The sequence below is a fragment of the Zalophus californianus genome, chromosome 4 (genome assembly GCF_009762305.2).
Source record: "Zalophus californianus isolate mZalCal1 chromosome 4, mZalCal1.pri.v2, whole genome shotgun sequence".
Lineage (NCBI taxonomy): Eukaryota > Metazoa > Chordata > Mammalia > Carnivora > Otariidae > Zalophus > Zalophus californianus.
Window position 1 is genome coordinate 132,638,631 of NC_045598.1, and position 10,302 is coordinate 132,648,932.

Here is a 10,302-nt window from a genome sequence, read left to right on the forward strand (position 1 = left end):
TCATATTAGTTTCAGGTGTACAACATGACTTGATATTTGTATATATTGCAAAATGATCACACAATAAGTCTAGTTAACATCTGTCATCATACATAGCTAGAAAAAAATTTCTTATGATGAGAACTTTTAAAATCAACTCTCAGCAATCTTAAAATATGCAACACAGTATTATTAACTATAGTCATCATGCTGTACATTATATCCCCATGACTTATTTAATCAGGAAGTTTGTATCTTTTGATCTCTTTTACCCGTTTCACCCCCTCACCCCACTTCTGGCAATCACCAATCTATCTGTTCTCCGTATCTGTGATCTTGATTTGTGTTGTTTTGGTTTGGTTTGTAGGTTCCACATCTAAGTGAGATTATATGGTACTCGTCTTCCTATTTCTGACTTACTACACTTAGCATAATACTTTCAAGGTCCTTCGTGTTGTTGCAAATGGCAAGAATTCATTCTTTTTTATGGCTGAATAGTATTCCATTCTGTGTGTGTGCATATATATGTGTATTAAAAAACCAAAACACTTAAAATAATCTAGTCTTATGCCTCTTTGGGAGAAATGCCTTGACAACTACTTCATTTTCTTCCATGGTTCATTGGTCTACTTAGATTTTATCTTGGTTTAATTTTCATAATTTATATTTTCCTAGTAAGTCAATCACAATTCAAAAATTTATTGGAATCATGTATATAATAATCTAATATAATTTAAAAACTTTTCTCCATTTTTGTGTATAACTTTTCTCATAACAAATGTTAGGCATTGTTTTCTCTTTTCATTTTATCTGTGCATTTTTGCTTTCCCACTTTTCTCTTGATATGTCCCGAAAATTTGTCTATTCTGAATCATCTCTTATATAAATGTCCTTATAATATACTAATTCCTATTTTCTGTTTCTAGTTTTGTTAATTCTTTCATCCTACTTTCCTTAGCATTTTTTTCAAATGTTTTAAATTTAATGCTTAATTTGTTTTCTCATTCTGTTGTATATAATAAAGGCAATGGATTTGCTTATGGTGGATAGTTACCCCTCAAAAAATTTTACTCTTTCTTTAAAGAGTATCTTATAATCATAACTTTTTTTCTCCTTCGGCTAGCTATTTTGATGTTTAAAATTTCATTAGGAATTTTTGAGTATCTAGGAGTGTAAATGCTGAGTCATATGATAATTCTGTTTAACTTTTTAAAAAACATTTTTAAAAATTTAAGTATAGTTGACACAAAATGTTGCATTAGTTTCAGGTATACAACTTAGTGATTTAACCAGTTTATACATTATGCTCTGTTCACCACAAGCATAGCTACCATCTGTCTTGTTATATCACTATTACAATATCATTGACTGTATTCCTTATGCTTTACTTTTTATTTCCATGACTTATATATTCCATAAGTGGAGGCCTATATTTCTCTCTGCTCTTCACCCATTTTGCCCAACCTCCCACTTGCCTCCCCTCTGGCAACCATCAATTTGTTCTCTGTATTTACAGTTCTGATTTGTTTGTTTAATCCTTTTTTTAGGATTCCATTTATAAGTGGAGTCATGTGGTAGGTATTTGTCTTTCTCAGTCTTATTTCACTTAGCATAATACCCTCTGGGTCCATCCATGTTGTCTCAAATGGGACACTTAGGTTGCTTCCATGTCTTGGCTATTGTAAATAATGCTGCAATAAACTTAGGGGTGCATATAACTTTTTGAGTTAGTGTTTTTGTTTTCCCGGGTAAATAACCAATAGTGCAATTATTGGATCATATGGTATTTCTGTTTTTATTTTTTTTAAAGATTTATTTATTTATTTTGGAGGGGGAGGGGGCAGAGGAAGAGGAAGAAAAATCCCAAGCAGAATCCTCACTGAGTGCAGAGGCTGGTGTGGAGCTTCATCTCACAATCCTGAGATCACAACCTGAGCCAAAACCAAGAGTCAGACACTCAACTGACTGCACCACCCAGGGAAACTATTTTTTTATTTTTTAAATAAATTTATTTCTATTTTTAATTTCTTGAGGAAACTCCATACTGTTTCCCACAGTGGCTGTACCAATTTATATTCCCACCAACAGTGCACAAGTGTTCCTTTTTCTCCGCATCCTCACCAACACTTGTTTCTTGTCTTCTTGATTTTAGTTATTCTAACATGTGTGAAGTGGTATCTCATTGTGGTTTTGGTTTGCATTTCCCTGATGATTAGGGAAATGCATGTATCTGTTGGTCATCTGTATGTCTGTATGTCTATTCAGGTCCCCTGACCAGTTTTTTTTTTTAAGTTTTTATTTATTTATTTGACACAGAGAGACACAGCAAGAGAAGGAACACAAGCAGGGGGAGTGGGAAAGGGAGAAGCAGGCCTCCTGTGGAGCAGCGAACCCGATGTGGGGCTCGATCCCAGGATCCTGGGATCATGACCTGAGCCAAAGGCAGACGCTTAATGACTGAGCCATCCAGGCGCCCTCCCCCCGACCAGTTTTTAATTGATTGTTCGCTTGTTTTGAGGTTGTTTGGCTTGTTTAGAGTTGTATAAATTCTTTTATAAAAATTAAGATTTTATTTATTTATTTGAGGGAGATAGTGAGCAGCGGGGAGGAGCAGAGGGAGAGGGACAAGCAGTGACAGTTTAACTTCTTTACCAATATGGATGTCTCTTATTTCTTTTTCTTGTCTGATTACTATGGCTAGGACTTCTAATACCATGGTGAATAAAAGTGGTGAGAATAGACATCCTTGTCTTGCTCCTGACCTTAGAGGGAAAATTCTCAATTTTTCCCCATTGTTCACTGTAGGTTTTTCATATATGGTCTTTATTATGTTGAGGTGTGTTCCTTCTAACTTCATTTTGTTGAGTTTTTATCACGAATGGATGTTGAATCTTGTTAAATAGTTTTTCTTTTTTTTTTGCATTTATTGAAATGATCATAAGATTTTATCCTTTTGTTGATGTGGTATATGATATCGATTGATTTGCAACTATCTTTTGTCCCAGGAATAAGTCCCACTGATCATGATGAATAATCTTTTTAATGTATTATTATATGTGGTTTGCTAATATTTTGTTGAGTTTTGCATGTATGTTCATCAAGGATTTTGGCCTATAGTTTTCTTTGTCTGGTTTTGTTATCAGAGTAATTCTGGTCTTATAGAATGCATTTGGAAGCTTTCCTTCCTCTTCTGTTTTGGAATAGTTTGAAGAGAATAGGTTTTAAGTCTTCTTTAAATATCTGGTAGAATTCACTTGTGAATCTGTGTGGTCCTGGACTTTTATTTTTTGATAGCTTTTTGATTACCAATTCAATTTCATTACTTGTAATTTGTTGTTAAGATTTTCTATTTCTTCCTGGTTCAGTTTTGGAAGATTGTCTGTTTCTAGGAATTTATCCATTTCTTTGAATTTTTCAGAGTATTCTCTTATGATCCTTTGTATTTTTGTGGTGTTAGTTGTTACTTCTCTCTCATTTCTGATTTTATTTAAATACTTTCTCTTTTTTCTTCTTTTAAAGATTTTATTCATTTGAGAGAGAGCGCCTGCACATGTACACACGAGTGGAGGAGAGAAGCAGAGGGAGAGGGAGAAGCAGGATCCCCACTGAGCAGGGAGCCTGATACAGGGCTATTGCCAGGACCCTAAGATCATGACCTGAGCCAAAGGCAAAGACTTAACCATCTGAGCCAGCCAGGTACCCCCTTTCCCTTTTTTTCTTGATGAGTCTGGCTAACGGTTAGTCAATTTTGTTTATCTTTTTCTATTTTATTTTTCTATTTTATTTTTAATCTGTATGTTATTTCTGTTCTGACCTTTGTTATTTCCTTTCTTCTACTCACCTTGGGTTTTTATTCTTTTTCTAGTTCCTTTAGGCACAAGTTTAGATTGAGTTTTGTCTTTTTTTGTTTTTTAAAGATATTAATTTTAAGTAGTCTCTACACCTAACATGGGGCTGGACCCACAATCTCAAGATCAAGAGTTGCACGCTCCACTGACATGGCCAGCCAGGTGCACCTGTTTGAGCTTTCTCTTGTTTCTTGAGGCAGACCTGTATTGCTATAAACTTCCCTCATAGAACGGCTTTCACTGTGTCCCAGAGATTTTGGACCATTTTTTTTTAAATTTTCATTTGTGTCCATGTATTTTTTTATTTCTTTGATTGCTTAATTGACCCATTGGTTATTTAGTATCATTTTTAGTCTCCACATGTTTGTGTTTTTTCCAATGTTTTTTTTGTGAATTACTTCTAGTTTCATACTCTGTGGTTGGAAAAGAAGCCTGGTATGATTCTGTCTTCTTAAATTTATTGAACCTTGTTTTATTGCCTAATATATGATCTATTCTGGAGAATGGTCCATGTGCACTTGAAAAGAATGTGTATTCTGTTGCTTTTGGATGTAATGTTCTCAATATATCTGTTCCAGTGTGTCATTTAAAGACATTGTTTCCTTACTGATTTTCTTTCTGGATGATCTATCCATTGATGTGAGTGGAGTAGTAAAGCCCCCTACTATTATTATATTACCATCAATTTCTCTCTTTATGTTTATTAATATCTGCCTTGTATTTATGTGTCCCCAGTGTTGGGTATGTAGATATTTACAATTGTTATATTCTCTTGTTGGATTCATCCCTTTATCATCATGTAATGCCCTTCTTTGTCTCTTGTTACAGTCTTTGTTTTAAAGTCTATTTTGTCTGATACAGGTATTGCTATCCTGGCTTTTTTTCATTTCTATTTGCATGGTGAATGTTTTTCCATCCCTTTACCTTTAGTCTGCGTGCATCTTTAGGTCTGAGGGGAGTCTCTTGTAGGCAGCATGTAGATGGGTCTTGTTTTTTAGCTGTCTTTTAGTCTGTCTTTTGATTGGAGCGTTTAGGTCATTTACATGGTACCTATTGCCATTTTAAAAATTTGTTTTCTGGTTATTTTTGTAGTTCTTTGTTCTCTTTTGTTCTCTTTGTGATTGATGAGTATTATGTGTGTTTTGTTTGGCTTTCTATTTTTTGTGTATCTATTATAGGTTTTGGGTTTGTGGTTACCATGAGGTTCATACACAATATCCTAAATAAACAGTCCATATTAACTCAATGGTCATTTAAGTTCAAACACATTTTTTTTAAAAAAAGGAAAAAACCTTTCCCTTTGATCTTCCCCTTTTACCTCCTTCCCCACATTTTATGTATATTTTGTTGTATTTTTCCTCTTTTAATTCATATTTTTCTCATGTCTAATTATGGCCATTTCTTTTCACTTAAAGAAGTCCCTTTAACATTTCTTGTAAGGTTAGTTTGATGGTGATAAACCCCTTTATCTTTTGTTTGTCTGGGAAACTCTTTATCTCTCCTTCAAATCTGAATGACATCCTTATTGGGTATTCTTGGTTGTTGATTTTTTCCTTCCAGCACTTTGAATATATCAAGCCAGTCCCTTATGGCTTGCAGTTTCTGCTGAAAAATCAACTGATAGTCTTTTTTTTTTTTTTAAGATTTTATTTATTTGACAGAGAAAGACACAGTGAGAGAGGGAACACAAGCAGGGGGAGTGGGAGAGGGAGAAGCAGGCTTCCCACTGAACAGGGAGCCCGATGTGGGGCTCGAACCCAGGACTCTGGGATCATGACCTGAGCCAAAGGCAGATGCTTAATGACTGAGCCACCCAGGCGCCCCTCAACTGATAGTCTTATAAGTTTTCCCTTATAGGTAATTTTTTTTCTTGCTTGCTGCTTTTAAGATTCTTTTTGTTTTCTTGCTGCTTTTAAGATTCTCTTTATCTTGTTTGGAACGTTCTGTGCTTCTTGGACTTGGATGTCTTTTCCTACACTAGGTTAGGGAAGTTTACAGTTATTTGTTCAAATAAGTTTTCTACATCTTTCTCCCTCTTCTTTTTTGGCACCCCTATAATGCAAATGTTTGTTTGCTTGATGTTGTCCAAGAGATCTCTTAATATATTCTCAATTTTTTCTTTTTGCTGTCGTGTGCTATTATTCTTTTAGATCCCGAAATATTCTTTTGCATCTTCTAATCTATTGTTGATCCCCTCTAGTGTGTTTTTTACTTCATTTATTGTATTCAACTAAGATTGATCCTTTTTATATTTCGTCTCTTTATTGAAGGTCTCACTGAGTTCTCCAATTCTTTTCTCCAACTAAGTATCTTTGTGATCATTAAATTCCTTATCAGGCATTTTGCTTGTCTGTTTCATTTTTTAATTTTTGTTCTTGTTCTTTCTTTTGGAACATATTCCTATCTCCCCAGTTTGATTTTGTTTCTATGAATTAGGTGAAATGGCTACTTCTCCTAACATTGAAGTGGTGGTCTTGTGTATAGTGTCCCCTATGCAGATTATGTGTGTTTAGTGACTTTTGCTGGCTAGCCAGATATACTAGTCTTTTGAACTGTGGCATGTTTCCATTTCTCTTGCTGTTCTCTTTGTTGTTGAGTAGCTGTTCAGTCTTCAGTTCTTGTTCAGGAGCAATTTTCTGTTAATAGATGTAATTTGGCGTGTTCCCTGAAGGAGGTGTGTTCAGTCTTCTACATTGCCATCTTGAACTGGAACCTCTCCATTTAATTATTGGAAGTGCCAAACTTTTCTACAGCAGCTGCTCCGTTTTATATTCACACCTGGACTTTATAAGTTGCAATTTTTACACATCTGGGCCAATATTTATTACTCTCCTTTAAAAAAATATTATAGCTATCATAGTGGATGTAAAGTATCTTATTGTGGTTTAGTATTTCCCTAAAGACTTATGACTTGAGCAGGTTTGCCTGTATTGCTGGTCATTTGTGTATCTTCTTTGGAGTAATTTATTCAGAGACTACTATTTATTTTTCATGGGAGAACATCAAGCTGGATCATTAATGGTCTTGAACCGAGCTTCCCTGCCTGCCCATTCAGTACTCTTCCCTGCAAGTGGCAGACCAGATGACATAGTTATCTCCAGTTAGTCTCAGACTAATATTTTATTTCAACATTTACATATCTGTAGTTAAGATATAAAACTTAAGGTTGCAGTGGAATATGACTGAGACACTACCTTTACACACCAGTGAGTTTGCTTCAACTCAACATTTATTGAATGCTTGCAATGTAAAGGTGCTGTGCTGGGCACTAGGAAAGGTAACAGATCACCACCACCTAAAAAAAAATTCTCCCCATTCATCCCTGCTGTCTTACAATCTAGTTTTTAGAAGATGTACATAAGGCAAAAATTGCTAGGAAAAGAATAACAGTTGCATTCAAAAACAAATCTCATAAATTGTAGTTTCATTAGTTTCACAAGCTTTTGGCCTTTTATAACTTTGGTATAGCCATTTCACTAGTCAGTGTAACTTCCTGGGCTCAATTCTTTAGGAATAGGTTTTCATCAGAGTAACTTCAGTGTTGAAGGACTTTACCAGATAGAGCCTCTTCTTCCCCAGAACAGGAAAAATGTCTTTCAGTGTGATGGTGGAAAAAAACAACAACAAAATGTTGGAAGCACAATGCTTAAACCCTGTCTACTTTAAGCAAAGTAATGGAGATGTGCTGCATTGTAAGAGAGCAATTTTATAAAATCCATTTGAATTACAACTTTGATGCTGCTACATTCTTACAGTTTTTGTGACATGCCATGATACTGAACCAGATTACTGGCTATATGAGAAAGCTCCTCTAGTTCTTCTAGTTTATACCTTCTTCCTGAACCAGTCTGGCCACTTACCTTTATTCAGTAGATTTAGATAAAAAATATTTATTGGCTATTGCAAAACATTTAAAGAAAAGCATCTCTCACTAATGAGGCTATTCAAAAGGACATTTATTATAAACTCTGAAATCTGGAAACATTTTGAGGAACAATAGCCCTACTAAGTGAAGGATAATGTTCATTTAGATAGAAATGTTATATATTTCTTAAGCATTTACTATTTCATAGGCACACCTCATGCATTACCTCCCTATCTCAATTCTACCATTTCAATATTCTGTATATTGAAATACTCTAACAAATATCACTTCCTTTTCTGGATGTAGGATTCATAGGTCACCTCTAGAAGCTAAGCACCATGTTTGTTCTAATTTGAACTATAATCTGAATCTAGAATCTCACCATAGATTAGCTTGTGATCTTTGCTGAACTATAAATTTTGTCTTGAATCTTCATCAAAATAAAAACCAAATAGCAAAAGGCAACATACTGATTGATCCAAATGATGGCTGTAAGAAACTAAAGAAACAGGCATTTTGTTCAAAAGTGGCTGAATGAAATTATGGAAAGACAAAAATTGTCTTTAATAGTCTGAAGAAAATGTGCTTTCCAATTCAAAATTATACTTGAGATGGGATTCACAGAAATGACACTACACTGACTCAAAAGTAAAATATATTTGATAAATTTGCATCAAAATTTAACATGCCTTATAGTTAATATCCTAGTGATGTATTACAAAAAAAAATCCAACAGTGGAACTAGATAAATTGATATGCATAGATGGAATTAATCACAAGCCTTACTTCATGATGTAAAAGGCTGATTAAAAAATTTTAGATAATTCTGGTTGAATAAAAAGTCATGAAATTTGAATTTTTCTTATCCTAAGCTATCATCATATACATGCTTCTCTAGATAATGAAGCAATAGATCCTATCACAAATAAAGGCCTTAACATATAAACTTATATCTAGGTAAACCTTACAAGATATTTTTATATTAAAAATGACTCTAAGCATCTAGTACTACAGAGGGGAAAAAATCTAATTCTGATGCCCCTGGGTCCTATATAAGAGTAATAACAAACACAAAACTTACAGAACAATTTGACAATTAAGACATAAGTTCTATATCAAAGCAACTTCAAAATTTTCAACAAGGGTGCCAAGACCATTAAATGGGGGAAAGAAGAGTCTTTTTAACAAATGGTACTGGGATGCCCACATAAGAGAGAATGAGGTTGAATCATTACCTCACACCATATACAAAATTTAACTTAAAATCAAAGACCTAAATGTAAAAGCTAAAATCATATAACTGTTGTAAGTAATTTACACATGTATCTATTTCAGCGTAAGTTACTAATTTAGGGTATGAATGAAAAATGAGTTTTGGGTTGAACTTGCATTACATAATACTGGCATGAAAACAGCCAATATTCCCTTTATATTAACAATTATTGGTAACCAAAACTAAAATTGAATTTTCTTTATGTAGCAGGCAATAGAAAACAACTACAAGGATTCTAAACTAATTATTAATATATGTAGTACTGATGTATGGTATTTAATGCTTAATCAAAAGCAGTGAAACAAATTTAGAGTATTATTTAAGAGATGCAACAACAAAACCATTTTCTCTCATTTATAATCCTAATCTTATCTGTAATGTTTGTCATCTTGGATTTAAGCAATATCCACAAACACAATCTTGTTTGTTCATTAAGAAAATTAATGTGGTAAACATTATCACCCTATTAATGTGCAATCTCCTAATTTTCTAAATGTAAAATTAAGGCTCAGTAACTTGTTCAAGATAACATGGCTAGTTAACACAAGATTTCAGAATTTAATGCCCAGTTTTGTGTACTGGGCTAATAAATATTTGCTTAAACCAAGAGATCATTAGGTACAAAATTTAAGAGTTTAACCTAATAGAAATGTAAAATCTTGGCACAAATATGACTGGCCTGGAATTAAAACATTTATGTATTGTAAATAAAACACCATGCATATAAAAAAAATCCAATGGCATTTACTGATTTCCAGATCTTAAATGTCTTATCAAACTTAGAGATAACCAATCAAAAGCTCAACTTAGCATGCTAAGTCTGGATACGTCCAAACTTTAAGTTGTATGAAATTTCTTTATAGAAAATTATATAAATAGGAATTACTAGGGTTAAACACTCTTCAATCTTTAATAGCAGTTTTATATTATTTCTCAGAATACCTGAAATATTTTCAAAATTGATAAATTTAGCATATGGCTCACACTAAGATGACCATTCCATGCATAGCAAGATGTCTCTAAATGTATTTCTCTTTTAACATAAGCTGAATTTACTGCTTACGGTGAATTGTATTTCTTAGTATCAACAAGACTTCAAAAGTAAGGAGACTGTCATTTGTCAATAATTGCATGAAAGATAAGCAATCTAAAAAGCGTAAGATAATCTTAGTACAGAAATGAAATATTAACTGAATAAAACAAGATTTTGTGGTAATAGTTTGCAGAAAAAAGAAAGTTGGGCAGATTTGCCCATAATTTGGAAAGTAAACTAATTACTAAGTGTCAGAAAACTGTTTTCAATGCTATATAAAATTATCTCTTTGATTTAACCAAAT